This window comes from Heterocephalus glaber, unplaced genomic scaffold (assembly GCF_053883595.1).
Source record: "Heterocephalus glaber isolate CG9 unplaced genomic scaffold, H.glaber_assembly_v1.0 deba00001545, whole genome shotgun sequence".
In the NCBI taxonomy this organism is placed as follows: domain Eukaryota; kingdom Metazoa; phylum Chordata; class Mammalia; order Rodentia; family Bathyergidae; genus Heterocephalus; species Heterocephalus glaber.
This window is the reverse complement of record NW_028258338.1, coordinates 147,543-168,109: the sequence shown is the minus strand read 5'-3', so window position 1 is coordinate 168,109 and position 20,567 is coordinate 147,543. Positions and strand designations below refer to the sequence as shown.

The 20,567-nt window shown below is 37.5% G+C and overlaps 1 protein-coding gene and 1 pseudogene across 1 annotated transcript in view; one reads left to right on the top strand and one right to left on the bottom strand.

The window, feature by feature from the left end:
- Positions 1-10,595, top strand: part of Gnl3l (G protein nucleolar 3 like) — a 119,473-nt gene extending 108,878 nt beyond the window's left edge. The window contains exon 19 of the transcript XR_015442381.1: positions 10,363-10,595. The gene's annotated coding sequence lies outside the window, so the exon portion shown is untranslated. The remainder of the gene's footprint in view (positions 1-10,362) is intronic.
- Positions 10,596-14,633: 4,038 nt separating this feature from the next.
- On the bottom strand, positions 14,634-15,302 carry LOC101723261 (non-histone chromosomal protein HMG-14 pseudogene; annotated as a pseudogene).
- Between the last annotated feature and the right edge of the window lie 5,265 nt (positions 15,303-20,567).

Here is a 20,567-nt window from a genome sequence, read left to right as displayed (position 1 = left end):
CCCAATGAAAGCAGTACTACCAGGGAAATTCATAGCTGTGATTGCCCATATTAGGAAAACAGAGAAAGCTCAAATAAAAAACCTAATGCTGAAACTCAAGCTCCTAGAAAAGGAGCACAACAAATTTAAAGCTTGTACAAGGGAGGAAATTATAAACACAAGAGTAAAAATCAATGCAATGGAGTCTAAGAGAATGATACAAAAAATCAATGAATCAAAAAGTTGGTTCTTCGAAAGAATAAATACAATTGACAAACCATTAACCAACCTTACCAAAAGGAAAGAAAAGGCTCAAATCCATGCAATAAGGAATGAAAAGGGTGAAATTACAACAGATGCAGCAGAAATCTAGAGGATCATTAATACCTACTTTGAGAACTTGTACTCCAATAAGATGGAAAACACAGAAGAAATGGACAGTTTCACAGATAAATATGAATTACCAAAGTTGAACCAAGAAGATATAAAAATTATAAGCAACTGAATATCAATCAAAGAAATTGAAAATGTAATTAAAACTTACCAACAAAGAGGCTCAGTGGTTCTGCCACCTGCCTTGCAAGTGCAAGGTCCCAAGTTTGATCCCCAGTACCAAAAACAAAAAAAACCAAAAAACACCAACAAAGAAAAGCCCAGGTCCTCATTGGTTCATTGCTGAATTATACAAGACATTTAGAGAAGAACTAATGCCACTACTTCTCAGACTCTTTAATGAAATTGAAAGGAAAGCAATGCTCCCAAATTCATTCCTGGAAGCAAGCATTACCTTGATTCTGAAACCAGAGAAAGACCCAACCAAAAAAGAGAAACTACAGGCCAATCTCCCTAATGAGCATAAATGCAAAAATTCTCAATAAGACACTAGCAAACAGAATACAGATGATCATCACGAAGATCATACAGCCTGACCAAGTTGGATTCATCCTAGGGATGTAAGGCTAGTTCAACATACGTAAATCAATAACTGTAATACACTATATTAACAGAGCCAAAGACAAAAACGATATGATCTTGTCAATAGATGCAGAAAAAGCATTCGACAAAATTCAACACCCATTCAGGATAGAAACCCTGCAGAAAATTGGCATAGTTGGTGTTCATCTCAACTTGACAAAAGCCATCTATGAAAAACCAACAGCTAACATCATTCTAAATGGTCAAAAATTGAAATCTTTCATGCTAAAATCAGGAACAAGACAAGGATGTCCACCATCACTATTCCTATTCAATATAGTTCTGAAACCATTAGCCACAGCAATTAGACAAGAGAAAGAAATAAAAGGAATAAAGATAGGAAAGGAAGAAGTTAAACTGTCATTATTTGTGGATGCCATGATACTTATATAGAAGACCCCAGGAACTCCACCAGAAGACTTCTAGACTTAATAACCAGATTCAGTAGACTAGCTGGATACAAGCTCAATACTCCAAACTCAAAGCCTTCTTGTACATAAACAATAGACTCACTGAGAGAGAAAATGGGGAAACAGTTTCTTTCATAATACCATCCCAAAAATGAAATATCTAGGAATCAATCTAATGAAAGAAGTAAAAGACCTCTACTTTGAAAACTATAGCACTCTGAAAAAGTGATAGAAGAGGATATGAGAAAATGGAAAGACACCCCTTGTTCCTGGGTAGGAAGAACCAATATAGTGAAAATGGCCATACTTCCCAAACTGCTATATAGAGTCAATGCAATCCTGATTGAAATCCCAACAGCATGTTTCACAGAACTTGAGAAAATAATCCAAAAATTCATTTGGAACAAAAAGAGACCCAGAATAGCAAAAGCAATTCTAGGCAACAAAGACATGATGGGGGGTATCATATTCCCCAACTTGAGACTATACTACAAAGCCATTGTGATAAAAATAGCATGGTACTGGCAAAGAAACAGACCCAAGGATCAATGGAACAGATTAGAAGATGCAGAAACAACTTCAGACATACTCAGCCAGGTCATCTTTGAAGAAGAAACCAAACACCCTCACTGGAGGGAAAATAGCCTCTTTAACAAATGGTGCTGGAAAACCTGGGTTTCAACTTTCTAAAGATTAAAACTAGACCCCTATCTTTCACCATGCAAGAAACTATAACTGAAATGGATCAAAGATCTAAATATTAAAGTGTTTGACACTTTAATGGGAAAAATTTTACAAAATTGACATACTCTTCAAATTGAAAAATGAATAGGTACTAATATACATATACACAAAAATTTATATATTACCTGCAAAGGAAAAATCCCAAATGTAACAAGAATAACCACCAAGCAACAACAAAGGTATAGTAAAAAAATTTACTACTGAGTTTAAGAATAATCTAGCCATGAAATAACAATGGCTATTTTGGTTTTTGCATCTTATATTAACAAAAGAGCATACACATGTTAGTTATATAACATCAGACAATAGATTTCAAATCAGGGCCACTCAGCAGTGAGACATATGAATTAAATCATAGTCACACAGCAGCAAAACATATGAATTATGGGCCTGACATAAATATGTTAAGGGAACATTTCAACAGGAAGAGATAAGATTTGTTCATATATATTCACTGAATATAGAAGCATTTATAAAACAAACAGTGCTAAACATAAAAGATCCCATAAACACAAACACAGTCATAGTTGGTTACCTCACCATCCCATTATCACAAAGAGAGATCAACCAAACAAAAAACCAGTAACAAAACATAGGAGTTGAACCACATCTCGCAACCTATGGACTTGATACACACACACACACACACACACACACACACACACATACACACACACACACACACACAAAGTATTCCACCCAACAAGAGAATGTACATTCTTCTCAGCAGCACAAGGAACTTTCTCCAAAATATACCACATGCTAGTCCATAAAGCATACTTCAATATATACAAAAGAGTAAAAAACTCCATGTATCTTACTAGATTGTAGTGAAGTGAAACTATAAAGCAATTACAAAGGAAACCACAAAAATTTCACTAAGAACTCAAAATTAAATAACAAAATCTTGAGCACTCAATGGCTCACAGAAGAAAGCAAGGCAGAAATCCAACAATTCCTAGCATTAAATGATAATGCCAGTACAACATATCAATCTATGAGACATAATGAAAGCAGTAATAAGAGGGAAGTATATTGCAGTCAATGCTCACATTAGAAAAACAGAGCAAGCTCAAATAAGTAACCTCAAGATACTAGAAAAATAAGAAGTGCAATACCCAAGCCTAATCTAAGGTAAAGTATAAGCATCACAGTGAAAATTGGTAAAATTGAGATTACAAAAACAACATAAAGAATCAAGAAATTGAAGAGTTCTTTGACAGAAAAAAACAAAACAGACAAACTTTTGGCCAAACTTACCAAAAGAAGAAGATAAAAGACTCATTAATACAATTAGAAATAAACAAGGCAGAATTGCAATAGACTTCAGAAGATTAGTAACAAAAACTTTGAAAATCTCTACTACAATAAACTAGAAAATTCGGAAGAAATAGGTAGATTTCTAGATTCTTGTGCTTTACCAACACTGAACCAAGAAGATTTAAAAACTCTGAACAATCCAATAATAGGCAATGAAATTGAAGCAATAACATAAAAACTTGCCAATTATTGAAAGTCCAGGTCCTGATAGATTCACTGCTGAATTCTACAAGAACTTCAGGGTAGATATTATGGCACTACTTCTCAAACTCTTTAATAAAATGTACAGGTAGTAAGTACTCTCAATGTCATTCTTGGAAGCTAGCTTTGATATAGGGGGAAAATGTAACTCCCAACCTGATAGAGGTCAGATATGCCAAGTTCATGTCCTTGAAATCAAAGAATGAATTTGAAAGGATGAAGGAGGTGAAGAGTAGGAAAGGTTTATTGGGGAATAGGAGTAGCTCTTGAGACAAGAGGTGTCCTGGAAGTGGGTTGTCACTGAGGCCCTTTGTCAGGGGTAGTTTATACAGCAAAGTCACAACATGGGTACAACTGCCATCAACCTATAGGATTACAAATATAGCCACTTAGCTAATATTGATCCAATAGAGAAGCAGGCCACATAGCAAAGGTACATGGAAAGAACAAAGGCACTGTTGAGAAGGGATAAGTTTGGATGTTCTGGTCACTCACCTGGGTGACTGATGCCTACTTGTATTTCTTGGACCAGGTAGTACTAATTACAGTATAATTTCAAGTTACTGCTTATCCCTTAGGGAAACATGTAGGCCTGGTCTTAAGATATGCCTTCAGCCACAATTCTGATGTTTATTTCTCTGCTGACTTCCTTGAAAGTCTAGCCTCTCTGACTGTATATTAATTTCTCTCTCATTTAGCTGCCTATAATAGCATTACTCTGATTCCAAAACAGACTAGGACCCAATGAAAAGAGAAAACTTCAAGGGAATCTTTAATAAATACAGATGCAAAATCCCTCAATAAGATATTGGCAAATAAAAGACATTGGCAAATAGAATGCAACAAATTATCAAAAGGATCATAAATCATGACCAACTAGGCTTCATCCCAGGGATGGTTCAATATATGCAAATCAATAAATGTAATACATCACATAAACAGAACCAAGGACAAAAATCACATAATAATATAGAGATGCTGAGTCTCAACAAATTTAACACCCATTCATGACAAAACCCTGAAGAAAATAGTTATAATAGGACCTCATCTCAATCTGATAAAAGCCATTCCAGACAAACCTACTGCAAACATCATATTAATGAAGGAACAGTTGAAAGTTTTCCCTCTAAAATCAATAACAAGACAACAATGTACATTATCACCACTCCATTCAAAATAGTACTCAATACATTAGCCAAATCAGTCAAAGAAAAGAAGTAAAAGGGATACTTAAAGGAAAGGAAGAAGTCAAATTATCATTATTTGCAGATAACATGATCCTCTACATAGAAGACCCCAAAATTCCACCAAATGACTCCTAGAATTAATAACAAAATCCCACAATGTAGCAAAATGCAAAGTGAACACAAACAACAGTATAATTAACTATATAGTGATGATGAATCCACTGAAAGAGAAATTAGAAATTACTATTCTTAATAGCATTAAAAAATTAAATACTTAGGCATTAATCTCACCAAGGAAGTGAAAGACTTCTACTACAAAAACTACTCTTCTTACACTTGACCTTAGCCAAAAGGCCAAGAAGCAATTAAAAACTACTCTTCTTTGAAAAAAGAGATTGAAGGGGAAATCTGAAAATGCCAAGCTATCACTTATTCCTGGATAGGAAGAATGAATGCAGTAAAAAAGGTCATACTTCCAAAACATATATATAGATTTAATGCAATCTCTATAAATGTACACACAGCATTATTTAAAGACCCCCCAAGCCTAAAATGTATATGGATCTAGAAGAGACCCAGAATAGCAAAAGCAATCTTCAGTAACAAGAACAAAGTAAGAGGCATGAAAATTTTGTGAGAAAGGAACCCTATGACATTGTAGGTGGGAATGTAAGCTAGTACAACCATTATGGAAATCATGAAGATTTCTCAAAATATTAAAACTAGAAATTCAGTTTATCCCAGCTATTCCCTTTCTATGTATTTTCCCTGAAGAGTTAAAGACATCATATTACAGTGATACATGCATACTCATGTTTATAGCAGCACAATTCACAACAGCTAAATTTTGGAAGTGACTTATATATTCAAAACTTGTTTACATATTTATTCATTAAAAGGATATTTGTGTCGTTTCTTTTTTTTTTCAATTCTGAGCATTGAACCCAGTTATTTCGCACTGAGATGTATCCAGTCCTTTTTAATTTTTGATCCAAGGTCTCGCTAAGGTTTCTTGTGCTGAGATGATCTTTGTACCTCAGTCTCCGAGAATGCTGAGGTTGTTTGTCTTGGAAGTATCTAATTTCCCCATCAATTTTGAAAGATAATTTTGCAGTATACAACAGTCTAGGTTGGAAGTTATTTTCTTTTAGGACTTGAAATACTTCGCTGCAGGCTCTCCTTGACTTGAGCGTTTGTGTTGAGAAGTCTGCTGTGATTCTGATGGGCTTTCCTTTGTAGGTGATTTGTTTCTTTTCTCTAACTGCTTGTAGGATTTTGTTCTTCTGTTGGGTTTCTGGGATCTTGACTATTATATGCCTAGGTGTAGACTTTTTTGGTCATGGCTAGCTGGAATTCTATATGCCTCACTTATCTGTGTGTCCAATTCTCCTCCTCTGTCTGGGAAGTTTTCTACTATTACTTCTGTGAAACATTTTTTTAATGTCAATTGTATTTTCTCCTGCTTTTTTGTGGACTCCTATGAGTCTTATGTTGTTCTTCTTTGCATCATCTAGCAGCTGCTGGATTGATTTCTCATGGTCCCTTACTATTTTTAAGAAATCTCTGTTTTCATGGTCACTAACCATAATCCTATCTTCACATTCCCTTAATCTGCTGTGAATACTTTCAAGGGAGTTTTTAATCCCTGGATATCTGAATCTGTTTCATGGATTCCATTTTTTTTTATGTTGGGCGATCATGGTTTCCATTTCTTTCTTATGCTGGGCATTCATGGCTTCCAGCATGGTTCTGAGCTCATCTATTTTTTCATCTGTTTGTGTTCTAGAGCCTCTAATCATGTCTTTCACTCTGCTCACCATCTCTGTATTGATCTGGGAAATTATTTGTGTTTTGAATTTTTCTAGAGCCTCATTCATCTGTTTTGTTGCTTCCTGTGCTATCAGTTCAGGGTGTCCAGGTGGTTGATTATCAGACTTTTCCACCTCATTTCCCCTGGAATTTGCCTTTGGTGGGGTAGAAGTCTGAGTTTGTGACTTGTTTAAATGTCTTCTCATTTTTTGCTTTTGGTACTGTCCTTGGTTTAATTCCTGGGTTGATATTTCAGAATTGCTTATTGTAAGTATCTTTGTTGATGTATTTAGAACCCTTATGGAATGTTTGCTTCTCAGAGGTGTCTTTCGGATATAGCTGGTCTTTAGGTTTTGAGTCTCTAATGACTCTGAGGCTATGTCATTTTCATTATACCAGGAAGGACAAATGATTAGATCAATCACAACACCTTAGCACAAGTGATTCAATCAGCAATACCATAGCATCAAGCACAGCTTAGAAAATGACAATTTGTGGTTATTAATCTTTCACCTTTGACTGTGAATTAAATCAAAATCAAGGACCAACCCAACATATGTTTATAGTGAATAAACTCTTCAGTATAGCAACTTTACCCTTTGGGATGGGGAGTTAGAAGGAGTTGGGGAGGGGGAGAGATAGGAAGAACGATAGGGAAAGGTTAGCAGTGAGGCCAGAAGACACAGGAAGATCATGCAAACTCTAATAAACTGTTGAAGATGAGGAAAAGACAGATTGAAAGAACAAAGATGAGAACAGAACAACCTAATGGCAATAGGGAGGCTAGAAACTGTATTTACTTTCCTTTAAAACTAATGACCATTGAGAGAAGGAAAAAGAGAAGAAAAGAAAAATAAAGAAGAAATCTGAATTAGGGCAAGAACAGAAACAAAAAGGGAGATGAAGAACAATGTGGGACAGCGAGATAACAAGTGAAAGAGAGAGAGAAAGAAAAGAGAAAAGAAAAAAAGAAGAGAAAAAAATTTGAAAAGAGTAGAAAAAAATAAAAGTAAGAGCAAAAACAATTGAAAGTAACTAATAAAAAATAAAAATGAAGGGCCTCCTGGGGCCAGGGATTTAGCTCAGTGGTTTCACTGCTTGCTGCGCAAACACAAGGACCCGAGTTTGATCCCCGTTACCAAAAAAAAAAAAGAGATGAAGGGCTTCCTTCAGGGTATGTCTCTGCTGTCATAATAGATGATGTGGGCAGTGGTGTGCAGATATAAGTCAATGAGTCTCAGCAAGCCAGTTGCAGACCCATGAGATTCAGGCAGATTTCTGGCTGCAAGTCCCAAGTTGAGCTCCCTGTCCTCCTGCAGGGTTGAACTCTGCAAGGTTCTACTCCAGGTTCCAGCTGCCCTTCCCATGAATATAGTCCAGGTTCCAATTGGAGGTGATGATCCCTCCAACTTACCAAGTATGGTGGTTTGGTGTGCCTTTATTGCAGAGATTCTCTTCACTTTTCCAGTGGGCTTCAGTTTTCATCAAGGAGCCTGAGAGGGGCCCTCTTTCTGTTGTTTACTTCTGCTCTATCTTCTGAAGCTCAGGACAATGGCCTTTAAGATCTCCCGTGCCTCTGTAGTGTGGAACCAGGTAGCAGCACAGCCAAGAGGCTGGGGGGGGGGTTGTTGCAGGTGCCTGCACAGCTAAGGTGTTTGCTGGGGGTGGGGCTTGAGGACAGAGTGGGGCTCCACGCGGCTGAGGTCCTCACTGTCCACCAGCTGGTCGCTGCACTCTCCTGTTCTTTTCCTCCTGTTCTGACAACAATCTGAGGATTGGTGAGCCTTCTATGCCCAGAACCATACTAACTGTTTAGCTTGGCGTTCCTACTCAATTGGACCATTAATTAATCCACCACAGGTAGCAATGTATTATGTTTATTAAAGGTAGGAAAAGAAATGTGCTCTGCAGAGCAAGTTTGAACCAAGTAAAAGTAGGAAAAATATACACTCTCCAGCATGCGAGTGGACTACTGAGGAAGAGAGAACACAGTAGTGGAGAGTTCATTGACCACTGGATAAGACATAAGGGACAGAAAAGAGGGTCCTGGCTTGTCACTTGTGGCATGTCACTTGTAGATTGCTGCCACACTTCCATCTGCCTTCTGCCTACCCTGCTTTGCTATGGACTGTTTCTCCTCTCTGATACTACTCTGCCATGCCACCCTTCTATGGAGCCAGCTGATTATGGACTGAAACCTCTACGAACTATGAACCAAATAAACCCTTCCTTCTTTAATTTTGGGTATTGAGTATTTTGTCTCAGCAATGAGAAAAGTAACTAAGACAGATTTTGGTACCAGAGAAGTAGCATTGTTGCTGTGACCGTACCAGACCATGTAGTTCAGGAGCCTTTGGAACTTTGTTGTGGGAAGAGTTTGGAAAGGTTTGGAGATGCTGGCTGAAGAAGCAAGCCTGAAATGCTTTAAGCTGTACTTTATGGGAGATTCTGGTCAGAGTTCAGAAGACTAGAATGGCCAGGTGTGGTGACACACACCTGTAATCACAGCACTTGGGAGGCTGAGGCAGGAGGATTGCTATGTATTTGAGGCCAGCCTGGGCTACATAGTAGTTCAAGGCTAACTTGGACTACATAGAGAGACTGTATCATAAAAAAACCCACCCAGAATGCTGATAGAAATGCTGTAAATGAAGACCAGGCTCAGGAGGTTTCTGTTGGGAAGAAGGACTGCATTGGCTGTTGGACTCCAGATTATGTGTGCTATGGTTTGGAAGAAAGTATATCTGCATTTATCTCACATCCACAAACCTTGCCTGAGACTGAAATTAAGGGAGGTGGACTGATTAATCTTGCAGAAAAAAATTTCAAGATAGCCTAATGTTGAGGCATGGCTGCTGTTGGGGGCTTTTAGTCAGATGTGTGTTGGAATCAAGGGCAAAGAGCCCAGCAAAATGATTTAAAATGTTTTGAGGTTAGCTATAAAGGAAGCTCCAGTAAAGCTGTGAACTGCAAAGATGGAGTAGAGGAGAACTTGTTTGCAGCAAAGGAACAGGACAGTAGAAAAGATGGCACAAAGACATCACAGGAACCAGTGGGACTCCACCCTTTGCAGCCTCAAACTTGCAAAAGTGAAAGACTTTGCTTTGAGAAGAGAGCCCCAGAGCACCATGCTCCAGGATGGTAGCAATCTAGATAATTTATTCCTCAGCATTGCGTTCAGAGTGCTCAGCAGTCCAGGCACTTGACCCTTTACAGCCATTAAAGAAGGAAGCCTGGCTAATGCTCCAGCTGGCAGAAGACTGGTGTCATCCACATGGTGCTGATTTTAGGTGCATGCAGAATGCAAGAGTTGAGGGGTCAGGGAAGCTTCCACCCAGATTTCAGAAGATGGCCTGGAAGGCTGGGCATTGTGTGAAACTATGAGTGTGAAGCTGAAGGTGAAGTGGAGACCCCAGAAGGCTGGAGAATCCATGAAGCGTATTGATTGAGGAAAGCTGCAAGGAGTGAGCAAAGCCAGCCTAAGAGAGAAGCCTGGAGAGTTGCAGCCACATGTAGTGTCATAGGGGCAGAAACACCCTAACCCTTTGGACTTCACATCTTGCCACAGATTGCCTCATATGTTGGACATGGAAATATAGGACTTAATGTTTGACCTGCTAGATTTTGGACTTACTTTGGTCCCATTCCTTTCTATCTCCCCTATTTGTACCTTTTGGAATGATAATGTTTATCTTGTGTCTTGTTGGAAGTGTTTAACTTTCTTTTCATTTGTATAGGGGGCTTGCAGCTAAGAGTTTGCCTTTAATCTCAGAGGAGACCTTGGACTTGGACTTTTCATTCATGCTGAACCTATTAGGACTTTTGCAACTCTCAGAGAGGGACTAAATGCCTTTTGCATAAAAGGATGTGCCTGAGTCTGGGGGGCTCAGGGCAGAATGTTATGGATTGTATGTATATGTTCTCCTAAGTCTCATGTGTGGATGAATTTGAATAAAATATATGAGAATTATTTGTACTATTCTTGTAACATTTACATAAGTTTGAAATAATTTTAAAAACTCTCTCAAAATAATTGATAACCACAGCCTGGCCCTCAAACACATGTGTGCTAAATTCACATTTCTTTTGTCTTTGGAAAAGATTTTCAAGCAAAAAACTGAAAGTGGTCCTGGAAGATAGTGACCCCATCTGACTGACAGGTAAATACAGAACCGCTTTTAAATAATTTAACTTTGTTTCAAGGTTCAAAGAATTTTCACAGCTAGGCATGGTGATGCATGCCTATAATCCAAGCACTTTGGCAGGAACATCAAAAGTTCAACTCTAGCCTGGGCAATTTAGTGATATAGTGAAACCCTGCTCAAAATAAAAAACAAAAAAGGTCTGGGGATGTAGCTCAGTTTGAAGGCTGTGGGTTCAGTACTACAACAATTTTTTCCCCCACAAATATAGTTCCCAGAAAATGAACATCTCTTAGTAAATAATCATGAAACACATTAGCAAATTAGGCATCATGAGTGATAATAAGTATTAAAATGTCAGAAGATATCTAATACTAGACAGATATATATATATATATATACTCATATATATATATATATATATATATATATATATATATATACACTCATATATATATATGTACACACATACACACATACACACACAAAATCTGCCAAAAAATGTATATACACTTCAGGAAAAGAAAAAACTTGTATAAATATTTTAATAAGAAATTTATTGAGACATCATGAGATTAATATGTTAGCTTTGGCCTCTGCAATTACAAGAGGTGTTCAAAGTGGTGACCATTTTCCAGACATTTATTAGTATGGTGAAGTGCTGCTTGGGCAACATTGGTCATTGAGATTGATGCACATGCATTTTCAATTTCTTCTCAAAGGGCTGGTAGTGTAGTAGATTTTCTGTGATATATGACATCTTCTAGGGTCCACCATACAAGGATAACACTATCTGTTGAAAAAAATCATACTATTTTTCTTTTTCTGAAGCGTGTATACATTTTTTATGGATTGTGTATATATGTAAATGATCAGTCTTGAATAGGAAAAAACTTATAAATTTAAAGAAATAGATTAAACCAAATATATTTGAAAAAGAACCAAATAGGATTGCTACATATGAAAAAACATAACTGAAAATGAAAACTCAATACCTACATCACACAAAAAATTAAACCTTGATGAAGAACCAATTAAACTAAAAGATCCAAAAATTATCCAGAGTATGGGACAGAGGGACAAATAAGTAGAAAATATAAAAGATCAATTGTGAATAATGCTGTGAGAAATTCTAATATGTTGAATTGGAACTGAGATGGTGAATTGGAAGGAGATGATAGAATTCCATTTGCAGTCTTGTTCAAGTGGCTCCTATAAGACTAATTTGTTCATCAGATAATGATAAACTTTTTTTTTGAGACAAGGTCTCTGTAGTCCAGGATGATCTTGGAGTCATGATCCTCCTGCCTCAGACTAATGATAAACTCTTGACAATATATAGACCTGGAGAGAGAACAAAATGAGTAAATGTTGGTGATCTTCAACAGCTGGAAGAAAGGAGTGGTACCAAGTTGAATTTCTCATTTTTATGTCAGTATAAAAAGAAGCCTCAATGTGCACCATTTGGGATGTCTAAAACTGGGATAGAAACCTGTAGTTTTACTGGTTTAAAAAACTTGAAGGCAGATTTCAGAGCAACCACAGCAATTAGAAAGTGAAGCAGGAAAGCCCTCCAGTAGAGGGCGCACTCTCCTTTGTAGCCATTGTTTCCTGGGTGTTTTACTGCCCAGTGGATTTGTGAGCAATCTACTTTGTATGAGCCATGGTATAGGGCCTTTTCCTTTGGCTGGAGCTAGGTGAGTAAGAGGCAGAGCTGGCATTAGAGAGTGATGGTGGCATGGTGGCAAGCTGTGAACACAGTTGAGAGTAAGAAAATTTATTGGTGAATAGGAATAGGTCCTGAGAAATAAGAGGGGTCTGGAATGGGTTGCCAATGAGCCCACTTCTATGAGAAAGTTTTACAGAGCAAAATCACAAGGTGGGTACAATGTAGGTCAAAACTATAATCAATCAATAAAATTATAAGTATAGCCGCTTGAATATTGATCCATTAGTAGCAAGGGCATATGGATGACATCATTAACTTTAGTTGATAATCTACACTTTTAGAATGTCTTTAGTCTTAGTAGTCTTAATCTTAGTGGGTGGGAGAGGATGGCCCACCCCAAATGAGATAGTGGTTTATTTATATGGGAAATCTCAAAAAGTACCAATAATCTCAAACTTCCATTTATCCTTTAGGGAAGTATGTAAATCTGGCCATTGTGACTTAATCTTCTTCAGATGTGCCTCCAGCCACAGTTTTGATGTGTTTTCATCTTCTGCATTGACTTCCTTGAGGGCCTAGCCCTGTCTGACTGCCTATAATTCTACATAACTTAGCTATCTATATTATTCCCCCCTCTGAAGAGGTATCCCTAATTGGAGTTAGAGGAGAATGGTTTCCAACTATCTGCTTTGAACTGAGAAGGTTCAGTGTAGGGGAGACTGCAGTTAGGGACCTTCCCCAAAGAGCTAATCTAATGGGCCTTTGATAGAACTCATGTTGCAGTTATGAACTCCCTTCACAAGATCGATCTAGTAGATCCTGGTAAAAGGATTCTGGCACATTTGTCATTGGTTCCATCTGTATGATCATTTGGAGTTTGGCAGCCTCTAGGTAAGAATAAACAAATTTTCTAAGAAATTAAAACATGTATAATCAAAGCATGAACACTAGAATGGAAAGGCTGGTTGGAGAAAGAGCCATATTCAAACACTGATCTTAAGGGACTGGAATAGCAACTGTAACCAGCTGGCTCTTAGACTCTTCTACTGATGGAGGTTATCTATAAATCTGATATTTCTTGTCACAAGTTCTTCTAGTTTTAGTTGTAAGAAGATGGAGAGTTTGACAGTTTTGAAGGACAATTTTAGTTAAGGAATTTAAAGACTTGTTAAACTTCCACCATAGTTTTTTTTTTTTTCTTAAATTTTTTTATTGGTACATTTTAGGTATACAATACATTTACATGTATCTTTGGGTGCTTGTACCTGTACATGATGTATCTTGGTTCTTATTTTTTCCCCATTACCTGTGTGCCCTTCACCCCTCCACCCTTCCCTATTTGTGTACTTCATTTCCATTTTTTTTTCTTTTCTCATAATTTTTCCTTTCCATTCTTTCCTTTCCCCATCTCCTCCCACCACCCCTACCCCTTTGGACCTTTTCCTATTTCAAAGTATCAATTATTAGTTATTAATCCTTTTAGTCCTTATTTACACTATCAGTTTCTCACACTAGAGAAACTATTTGGTGTTTACACATGTGTGTCTTATTTATTTCACTTAAGAGTATAGCCTCAATATGCATCCATTTAGCTATAAATGACTCTAGTTTCTCATTCTTTATGGCTGAGTAGTACACCATTTTATAAAAAAAAAACACATCTTCTTTATCCAGTTTCCAGTTGATGGGCACTTGGGCTGTTTCCAAGCTTTAGCTATTACAAACTGTGCCACAATAAACATGGGTACACATATATCTCTGTGGTATGATTCTTTTTTTTTTTTTCCACATTTTAGATTTTTTTGGTTGTGTTGAGGATCAGTACAGACACTTCACTTTGTACAATTTTTAACACATGTACCGAAAATCTAAAAAACTATGGATTGTTTCTTTTTCAGTTATTCCAGTGATTTTCCAGCTTCAAATTTGAAGGCAAATTTTCCATCAAAGGATTAAGTACCAGTATTTTCGAATGCTGATGAAGTGTTACTTAAGTCTCATCAATTCACAATTTCTTATCATATACACTACATACTCAAATTTTCAATCTTTCAGAGCACATTAGCAAAATTAGGCAAACTGGACTAGCATGGCCAAAAAAGATGTTACAGAGCACACACAATTCTGACAGGGCAACGATCAGGAAGTAGTTTTCTTTAGGAAACAATTCTACTAAAAATATGGGAATAGAAGTCATTTAAAATATCCAAGACTTATTAAATGCATGACTCTGACTCCAAATTACCATTTAGTATGCTTTATATTGCAGAATATAAAACTAACTCCCACCTATGGAATGTTAAGCTGACACCCAGGACAGTCAAAGCCTGCCATAATTCAATATCCCACTATTTTCTGGTTGTACCAAAAAGTAAACAACCAGCAAATGATTTCACCTCTAAAAAAAAATCATTTACACTTAAAAAAATGCGATGAGGTGGGATTCCCTCCTTTTTAAAAATGTTTCTAGAGCTACTAAAAAACTTGCATTTACAAAATAGTTGATAAAAATATTCCTCTGGATTGTATAAGAAGGGAGCACTGATAAGATGTGGTGTGCTCAGTTAGACTTGGCTTCTTTCTCTTCCATTTCATCAGAGGCTGCGCTCTCCTCATTTTTAGTTTCTCCGTTTTCCGTGGGTAAATCTTCCTTAGGTTCTTGATTAACCACTTCAGCCTGTTTCCCTTTTGGTCCCCTTTTCCCTTTTGCTTGCAGTTTTTTGTCGGAAGATTTATCCTATCCCGCTGTCTTTTTTGGCTTCGTTTCCACTTTTGGAGGAGCAGGTTTAGCCCACAACCTCGCCGATCTCCTCTTGGGCTCCTCCTTCGCTGCCCCTTTGGCAGAGCTGACCTTCCTCTTGGGCATCTTGGCTTTGGGGGTGTGCGTGCATAAGCTGCGTGCCGCGGCGCACAGGAGCCTTGCGGAGCTATGCTGCTCGGCTGCTGCCGTTCCTCCTGCCACCAGAGCTCTGTGGTATGATTCTTTTAATTCTTTTGGGAAAATACCCAGCAGGGGAATAGCTGGGTCAAATGGGACCTTCAGCCCTAGTTCTTTGAGGTATCACCACACTGATTTCCATAGTGGTTGTGTTGTGCCCAGATTGCGAAGTCCCAAAGACCACCAGGAGGCCGTTTCTGATGTAAGCACACGAGGGTCGTTTATTCAAGCTTAAGCAGGGACTTTCAATTGTCACTGACACAACGGATCGAGATTGAGAGCCCCGAGTTCCAAATTAGCGGGGTTTTTATAGAGGTTACAGCAAGGTTTGGAGATTTTCCACTTAGTAATTACAATGATTGGTCAGCGCTTAACATGCATGAAGTGTATATTTCTGATTGGCTGAACTCATCAGGGGTAAGGGGTGATTACGTATAGGTTTTACAAAAGAAGAGAAGGACAAAGGTCAGTGGGCGACTGTCACGTATTAATGGTCAGCAGACACGGTGACTAATGGTCACGACCACCCAGTACTGACAGTCATCTCATTGACAGATTGTTCCTACAGATAGTGGGCCCAGGATGTTCATTTCCTGGGTAAACAGATGGCTGAGTAATAAACTTAGGAATCCTGTGTTACAGATTGTGTCTTTTGTCCTAGATCAAGCACATTTTAATCATTAATGTGAGAGGACAAAGGAGACTACTCCATTTTGGGCAAAATGGAGTCATTCTGGTCTCACATAAGCAAAATGGAGTTACTTTGGTCTCACAGTTGCACCAGTCTGCACGCCCACCAACAATGGAGAAGGATTCCTTTCTCTCCACATCCCCGCCAGCATTTGTTACTGGTTGATTTCTTGATAGCAGCTATTCTTTCTGGGGTGAGGTGGAATCTCAGTGTTGTTTTCATTTGCATCTCTTGAATGACCAGTGATGTTGAACATTTTTTCATATGTTTATTTGCTGCTTTTACTTCTTTGTCTGAGAAATGTCTGTTCCTTTCAGATGCCCATTTTTGAATTGGGTCTTTGAAATTGGGGGGATCTGATTTTTTCATTTCTTTATATATTCTAGATAGTAGCCATTTGTCTGAGTTACAGCTGTTAAAATTTATTTCCCCACATTGTAGGTTCTCTTAGCTCTGTTGGTGGTTTCTTTTGCAGTGCAGAAGCTTTTTAATAAGATGAAATCCCAGTTGTTGATTCTTTCTGCTAGTTCCTGTGCTACTGAGGTTTTGTTCATAAAGTCTTTTCCTATGCCAATATCTTCAAGAGTTCTACCTAACTTATCTTCCAGCAAGTTTAGTGTTTCTGTCTTAATATTTAGATCTTTAATCCACTTTGATCTTAGTTTAGTGCATGGTGATAGATACGAGTCTAGTTTTAAGCTCTGACAGGTTGAAATCCAGTTTTTCTAACACCATTTATTGAATAGGCTATCTTTCCTCCAATGAAGGTGGTTGGCTCCTTTGTCAAAGATGAGGTGGCTGAGTATGTCTGGAGTTGTTTCTGCATCTTCTAATCTATTCCACTGATCCTCGGGTCTGTTTCTTTGCCAGTACCATGCTGTTATTATCACAGTAGCTTTGTAGTATAGCTTCAAGTTGGGTATTGTGATACCCCCAGCCATGTCTCTGTTGCCCAGAATTGCTTTTGCTATTCTAGGTCTCTTCTGGTTCCAAATGAATTTTTGGATTGTTTTCTCTAGCTCTGTGAAGTATATTGTTGGAATTTCAATTGGCATTGCATTAAATCTGTATAGCAGTTTTGGAAGTATGGCCATTTTCACTATATTGATTCTTCCTGCCCAGGAACAAGGGATGTCTTTCCATTTTCTCATATCCTCCTCGATGTCCTTTTTCAGGGTGCTGTAGTTTTCAGTATAGAGATCTTTTGCTTCCTTTGTTAGATTGATTCCTAGATATTTCACTTTTTTGGATGCTATTGTAAAAGAAATTGTTTCCCTAATTTCTTTCTCAATGAGTCTGCTATTTGTGTATAAGAAGGCTATTTTTTTTTGAGTGTTGACCTTATACCCAGCTACTCTACTGAATCTGTCAATTAGGTCTACAGGGTTTTTGACTGAGTTTTTTGGGTCTTCTATATAGAGTATCATATCATCAGCAAATAATGACAGTTTCACTTCTTCCTTTCCTATATTTATTCATTTTATTTCTTTCTCTTTTCTAATTGCTGTGGCTAATGTTTCCAGAACTATATTAATCAGGAGTGGTGATAGTGGGCATCCTTGTCTTGTTCCTGATTTTAGCATGAAAGTTTTCAGTTTGACCATTTAGTATGATGTTGGCTGTTGGTTTTTCATAGATAGCCTTAATCAGGTTAAGATAAAGACCTTCTATTCCAGTTTTCTGTAGGGTTTTTAGCATGAATGGGTGCTGGATTTTGTCGAATGCTTTTTCTGCATCTATTGAGATGATCATAGGGTTTTTGTCCTTGACTTATATGTCCTTGTCCTTAATATGGTGTATTACATTTATTGATTTACGAATGTTGAACCATCCTTGCATCCCTGGGATAAATCCAACTTGGTCAGAGTGTATGATCTTTTGATGACACTCTGTATTCTGTTTGCTAGTACCTTGTTGAGGATTTTTGCATCTATGTTCATTAGGGAGTTTGGCCTGTAGTTCTCTTTTTGGGTTGGGTCTTTCCCTGATTTTGGAATCAAAGTAACACTTGCTTCCAGGAATGAGTTTGGAAGCCTTGCTTCCCTTTCAATTTCCTTGATGAGTTTAAAGAGTAATGGCATTAGTTCTTCTTTAAATGTCTTGTAGAATTCAGCAGTGAACCTATCAGGACCTGGGCTTTTCTTTGTTGGTAAATTTTGTATTACATTTTCAATTTCACTCATTGTAATTGGGGTGTTTAGAATTTCTATATCTTCTTCATTTAACTTTGGCAATTCATAGGTATCTAGGAATCTGCCCATTTCTTCTGTGTTTTCCATTTTATTAGAGTACAGGTACTTGAAGTAGGTATTGATGATACTCTGGATTTCTGCTGGTTCTGTTGTGACTTCCCCTTTTTCATTCTTAATTGCATGGATTTGAGTCTTTTCTTTCCTTTTTTTTGATAAGGTTGGCTAAAGGTTTATCGATTTTATTTATTCTTTCAGAAAACCAACTCTTTGATTCTTTAATTTTTTGTATCATTCTCTTAGTCTCCATTGCATTGATTTCTGCTCTGATCTTTATAATTTCCTCTCTTGTACAGGGTTTGGGTTTGTTATTCTTTTTCTAGGAGTTTGAGGTACTGCATTAGGTAATTTATCTGAGTTCTCTCTGATGTCCTAATATGGACATTCACTGCTATGAATTTCCCTCGTAGAACTGCTTTCATTGTGTACCATAGATTCCTATATGTTGTACTGGCATTATCATTTCCTTGTAGAAACTGTCTAATTTCTTCTGTCACCCATTGGTTGTTCAGGAGGGTTTTATTCAATTTCCAGGTGTTTGTGGGAGTTTTGCAGTTTCTCATGTTATTGATCTCCAATTTTATTGCACTATGGTCTGATAATATACAGGGGGTAATTTCAATTCTTTTAGATTGACTTATACATATCCTGTGAGCTAGCATGTGGTCTATTTTGGAGAATGACCCGTGTGCAGCTGAAAAGAATGTGTATTCTGATTTTGTGGGGTGGAACACTCTGTAAATATCTATTAAGTCCATTTGTTGAATAGCTTGGTTCAGTTCTAGAATTTTGTTGTTAATTTTTTGTCTATATGATCTGTCTATTTGTGATAGTGGGGTATTAAGGTCCCCCACTGCAACTGTATTAATGCTTATTTGGTTTTTCATGTCCATTAATATTTGTTTTGTGTAGTTGGGGGCATTCATATTTGGTGCCTATATATTTAGGATTGTCATCTCTTCCTCTTGGATTGTTCCCTTCACAAGGATGTAATGACCATCTTTGTCTCTCTTAATTAGTTTTGGTTTGAAATCTACGTTGCCTGCAAATAAGATTGCTACCCCTGTGTTTTTCTGAGTTCCTGCAGTGTGGAGAGCCATTTTCCATCCTTTTACTTTCAGTCTATGAATTTCTTTTTGAGTTAGGTGTGTTTCTTGTATACTGCATATTGCTGGATTTTGCTTCTTAATCCATTCTGTCAGTCTATTTCATTTGATTGGTGAATTGAAGCCATTAACATTGGTAGTTATAATTGAGAGATATTGCCTCATCCTTGTCATGATGTTTTACTGCTGTTGGCTCTCATTTCTTTTTCCCCCTTTCCCTTTAGTTTCTTACCTTGTCTGGTGGCTTCCCTCTGTTGAGCCTCTTGGAGTTGTGACTTTCATTGCGTTTTTCTAGGATACTGGTTAGAATTGTTTGGAGTGCTGGTTTGGTGTTCATGAAATTTTTCAGGTGTTCTTTGTCATGGAAGTATCTAATTTCACCAATGATTTTGAAAGATAATTTTGCAGGATACAACAGTCTAGGTTGGAAGTTATTTTCTTTTAGGGCTTGAAATACTTCACTCCAGGCTCTCCTTGATTTGAGGGTTTGTGTTGAGAAGTCTGCTGTGATTCTGATGGGCTTTTCTTTATAGTTGATATCTTTCTTTTCTCTGCCTGTAGGATTTTGTTCTTCTGTTGGGTTTCTGGGATCTTGACTATTATATGTCTAGGTGTAGATTTTTTTTGATCATGGCTGGTTGGAGTTCTGTATGCCTCCCTTATCTATATGTCCAATTCTCCTCCTCTGTCTGGGAAGTTATCTACTATTACTTCTGTCAACAGTTTTTTTTATGTCAATTGTACTTTCTCCTGTTTTTTCTTGGACTCCTATGAGTCTTATGTTATTCTTCTTTGCATCATCTAGCAGCTGCTGGATTGATTTCTCATGGTCCCTTACTAATTTTAGAAATCTGTTTTCATGGTCATTTGCCACAATCCTGTCTTCTATATCTGATATTCTATCTTCAGATCCTCTTAATCTGTTCTGCATGCTTTCAGTGGAGTTTTTAATCTCCTGAATATCTGTTTGAATCTGTTTCATGGATTCCATTTCTTTCTTATGTTGGATGATCATGGTTTCCATTTCTTTCTTATGCTGGGCATTCATGGCTTCCAGCATGTTTCTGAGCTTATCTATTTTTTTTTTTTATCAGTTTCTGTTCTAGAGCCTCTAATCATGTTTTTCACTCTGCTCACCATCTCTGTA